The sequence below is a fragment of the Bison bison genome, unplaced genomic scaffold, assembly GCF_000754665.1.
Source record: "Bison bison bison isolate TAMUID 2011002044 unplaced genomic scaffold, Bison_UMD1.0 scf7180017864371, whole genome shotgun sequence".
Classification (NCBI taxonomy): Eukaryota; Metazoa; Chordata; class Mammalia; order Artiodactyla; family Bovidae; genus Bison; species Bison bison.
Window position 1 is genome coordinate 11,604,814 of NW_011494943.1, and position 4,825 is coordinate 11,609,638.

Genomic DNA, 4,825 nt, shown 5'->3' on the forward strand with positions numbered 1-4,825 from the left:
GTACAAAGCCGGGCTCTATTTCAAAACTGTGTCTGGGGGTTACGCGGGGGGCCGAGGGGTTTCGGAGTTGCTATTTAGGCGGCGGCGGCGGCGGGTTCATGGCGGCGGAGTGGGATTGCAGCGCGCTGGCAGAGCAACAGTTTCTAATTGTGTTAAACAGCTACGCTGTGCCTCCTTAGCCAGCGGCCTGCCAAGCCCTCTTTGCGCGCGGAGGGAGGCCTCTGATGGACCCTGAGCTTTCAGCTGGAGTCCAGCGCGGCCGCAGTCAATCCCAGCTGCTAATAAAGGTTTTTAAAGTTGCAGCTAGGTCACCTGGAAGAATCTGGAGGCCGGGTCAGGGTGGACTAAGTCAGTTCTGAAGCCATGTTGGAGCTGCTGGTAAACAGGAGTGGAGACTGGCGAAGAAGCAGCACGTAAAAGGAACAGCCTCTGGGGTTTTTATGTTTGTATCACGAGAGTCAGTGGCATACGCTTTTTGGTCGTGTTGCTCCGTAAATGGTTGTCAGGGAGGGAGATTTATTAAATTATTAGTCATTAGTTTCATTTCCACTTGCTCATTATTGCAGGGGGTGGGAGAGAAGTGCCAGTCTTGGTCTTTTTTCCCCTCTTTTCCCTGCTTCTTCTCCGAAACCGTGAGACAGAAACTTTAATGGCCAGAATTAAGAGGGAGTGCGTGGCGTGGCTTTGCTCTGGGGAACCCCATGGTCGGTCTTAATAAAACTCTTAGAACGGAGCAGTCAGGCACGCTGTTCCAACGGAGCAGCTTCTGGAGGAAGCAAAGATGTGTTTGCAGGTCTGGAGTGAAATCTGTCGGCAGAAAACTATTAGGATCTGAGTGTTTGGGGGTTTGGGGCACACGTTCAGCAAGCTAGTCTGCGTTCTGTGCTCACCGGTCAGCTGATGACTGAGCTCCCATGGGAAGGTGTGGCCAAGACCAGGGACTTTCAGGTTAGACACCTCGGGAAGTGGGCGTCCACAGTGCTGGGTGTCTTACACTCTTGGCCGGTTCAGGCTGTGGGGCCAGTGGACAGGTGGGCTTGTCGGTGGTGCTCCCCTGCCACTCTGCGGCTGTGGTGCAGCTCTCTTATGATTTGTGGCTCGTCACTGGGGAGCTCGGGTTCCACAGCAGAGCCAGGACAGGTTGGGTAAGTTTGGCACACTGGCTGGGCAGAATCCAGCCAATTCGAGGCATGCTCAGGACACAGCCAAAGCTGCTGTGTGGAGACCCCGGCCAGTCTGGCTGGTCCTCCACCCTAACTCTGTGCCTGGTTTGGTGACTTGTGGGAGAGTGGCAAGGATGTGGCCCTGCTCGGCGTCACCCTGAGCTACAGCTCAGCTGTTTGCTTTGGCCCCTGTCATATCAGCTGCAGTTCTAAGTGGTGTTTGCCTTGGCAGAGAAGGGAACAGCGGGGACAGCCGGCCTTGGCCTTGCTGATTACAGACGCGAGAATAAAATGTCCACTTTTGCTTCTCCTCCCTGGAAGAATCCGAATCTCAGGATTTAATCTCTCTTCTTGTGGCCCACTTCCTCGTGGGAGCTGTGTCCTCGGGGAATTTCATGGAAGATGAAGGGGCAGGAAATGACATTCACTGAGAGTTTACCCTTGGACCCTGGGCTGAGGGACAGGGACTGAAGCTCTCTGGGGGCTTCCTGGGATAGAGCCTGGGCTGGGCCCCTGGTGATGGGACTACAGGCAGCCCTAGGTGATTGCCTGGGACGAGAGACAGAATTGCAGGGTGGGGATCTGCCTCTGAGAATTAAGCCCAAATTACATTTCTCTTGGGAGAGGCCTCCAAATGTCCCCACGTGCTGCAGCAAGAGGGCTTTCTTTAGCAATTGATCTTAGTCTTCAGCTCCAGGGAGTGACTCTCAGGTTGGTGGTTTTTTCATAGTCCTATGTCTCATGAGAAGCCCTGGCTCCAGGCAACCTTGTGACCATGGAGAATGCTGGCTCTGGCACCTTGTGGAGCAAGAGCCCCACAGGCCTCCATCCTATCCTGAGGACGTGGGAAGATGGGCACAGACTGGCGAAGAAAGTCCCTAGGAAGGCCTCAGGCATGGCTGTTCAGGGTGTTGTGGGCCTTAGGCTTGTGTCACCAGAGGCTGACTGGTGGTCCTCACTCTCTGGCCCTTGTGGGGAAGCTTATTGCATCTGTCCTGTGAAGACAGCTGTGGCCAGTAGATTCCTGCAACTGGAGTCCCGTCAAGTTTCATATTGCTAGTGCAAGGTGGTGGGCGTCAGCGCTGGCAGAAGGGAGCCCACCTGTGTAGGTGAGAGCCCACTGCTGGCCAGGCCTTGCCCATCACCCTCCTCCCGGTGTTTAGAGGAGCAGGGGAAAGCAGGAGGCCCCAAGTTCTCTGCTGCCTACCCCAGAACCCCTTCCACTGCTCAGCAGTCACACGGAACTCTTGGCCGCCGTCAGGAGCCTGGCACCCAGCATGAACAGGGCTCCACGGGCTCGCAGTTGAGCGTGGTGAAGTGGATGCTCTGACAGGCGCTTCCTTAGCAACAGAAACGCCTGCTGGCAGCAGACCTGAGGCTCTGCGTGTGCTTATGTGCGCAGGAACATGCGTGCATATGTTGTCCGTGCAGACAGGTGTGAGTTCAAGCCCATGCATGTACGTGTTTGTGTATTCACAAGTATTCTGTGTCCAAGTGAGTTTGTGTGCACATGTGTGTGCATGCACGTGGGACTTCATTTTGCTATAGAGGCACCTCAGGGTACCCTGTTGAGGTAGTATCTTCCAATAAGACGTGGGGCTTGCTGTCCGCGTAGACTGAGCCGTCCTTCATGGAGCGTGCAGCCCACTCCCCACCACCTGTGTGGCAGCAGCAGCAGTGCATCTCCGATTCCCGTGGAGTAGCCCAGGCAGCGAAGGATGGTTTCTCTGTTGCACTGATTCTGGGCCACCGGCTTCAGCAGCTGTTTGTGCCCAGGTCACGGTCCTGAGGTGGTGGGCCCCTCAGCACAGGACCCTTGAGGCTGGACCTTGCCGGTGTTTGCTAATGGCCATAAAGGAGGGGGCCTGGGGCGTGGTGGCGCTGCAGAGTTCCTCACAGGCCAGGAGTGCTTTGCCCGCACTGCCATCCCCACTGGTCTCGCCTGGAGAGTGTGTCTTTTGTTGGGGAGGCTCCTTGGCTCATGGGACAGACCACGTGCACCTGAGGCTCCGGGTGCTGCCCAGGGCTCTCGGGGCGTCAGTGGGGGCTGCCATGGGAGCTGCGTGTGTGCTTGTTGCCACCTGATTTTAGGTTCCTGAAGCTCACTGAGGGCCTAGAGGTCCTTCTGCCTCCCTCCATCCTTCCCCAGCACAGGTGGTGCTGGCTGGGCTGCCCAGATTCGGGGGCCTTTCATGGGAGGACTGGCCACTGAGCAGAGGACCCTGTCCCCTCCTGAGCAGGAAGGCAGGCTGGCAGGGAGCCCAAGGCCCAGCTGGCACTCCCCACCCCCAGTTTGCAGGAGTAGGTCCTGCTCAGGGGAGCCCTGCGTAGGACGGAGGGTTGGCAGACAGGGCTGCCCTTGTCACTCGGTGGTCCCCCCTCGTTCTTGCATGGCTTCTGGGACTGGTGTTGCTCTCCAAGGACAGCTACACCTGAGCCGCGATCTGATGGGGGTGCCCTGGGCCGCTGGCTGGCTGCCTGCCTGCCTGCCTGCCATTCTCTTTTCTCAGCCCTTACGTGCACCGCACCAGGGCCCATCCTGTGTGGCCACTGTGCCCAGGTGGTTTCTCTTGATGCCTCAGGGTGGGGAGGCTGTCCTCATTACCGTGCAGGCCTATGCCCACTGGACACCCTGCGCCAGGTGCCCAGTGGGGCTGTCAGCGCTCTGCTACTGTCTGCAGCCTGCGGCCCTGGTAATTACAGGCAGGCGTGGACCGTGCCCGCACCTGCCTCCCTTGTCCTCCCCCTGCCCCCACTCTGATTCATCCTGGTCCTGATGGCACTGCACAGCTGTGAAATAACACAAGGGGCCCCAACCAGAGGGGTGGGGCACCCGAGGGTCTGCACCCAGGGGCTCCAGCAGCAGGCGGGCCTGGGCGGAGGTTGGTGCCCAGGCCTCTCTTACTGGGGAAAATCCTTCTGTCCCCACCTGACATGCTATCAAGCAGCCAGGTGTGGTGACTTAGGAGCCATGTGGCCCCTGACTGTGGGGCCCCCCACTTGGAAGTATGGCTGGCATGTGTGTGTCAGTGCTTGGCAGTGGCTGAGCCTCATTTCTGGTTCTGGGGCCCCCGTGTGTGCATCGCTGTGACCATCTCTGTCGTGAGTCTGGTCTCTCAGCTGTTTGCTCCACAGGCAGTAGCCCAGGACCCCTGGAGGTTCTAGAGGCGGTGGCAAGCTCGTGTCCCTTCTCAGGGCCTGAAGGTAGGCCAGGGTGTTAGAAGCACCTGGTGCTGCCGTGTCCTGGGGGCCCAAGGGACAGCTGGTGGTGTGCAGCCAGGCCATGCTGAGAGCCAGGGCATCCTGTCTCTCAGAGGTGACCTTGCGCACCTTGGGGGCAGGCAGGGGATCTGTACCTGCGACTCAGTGTCCAGTGGGTGTCAGCAGGACCCCTTTCTGTCTACCCAGGGCAGCGGAGTCTCAGATTGGCCCCTCCAGCTGCCCCTGGCCTCTCCTCCCAAGTTTCATCGCAGGAGCCTTGGAAGTCTCCTTGGAAGTCTTGTCTGGTCTTCCACGCCTGCGGGACATTCGGGCGCTCCTGCCTTTTTCCCCCTGTCTCTGGCCATGCACAGCCTCGCTGGTGGGGCGTGCACAGTGACCAGGATGGGCCTGGATCCCTCCAGGCTTCCCTTGCGGCTCCAGGGGCTGAGCGGGGCCTGGTA

General features: G+C 58.7%; 1 protein-coding gene across 1 annotated transcript in view; it reads left to right on the forward strand.

Annotated features, from left to right (window-relative positions):
• The window catches only part of BAIAP2 (BAI1-associated protein 2), a 53,319-nt gene that overhangs the window by 1,072 nt on the left and 47,422 nt on the right, over positions 1-4,825 (forward strand). The gene's annotated exons all lie outside the window — the stretch shown is intronic.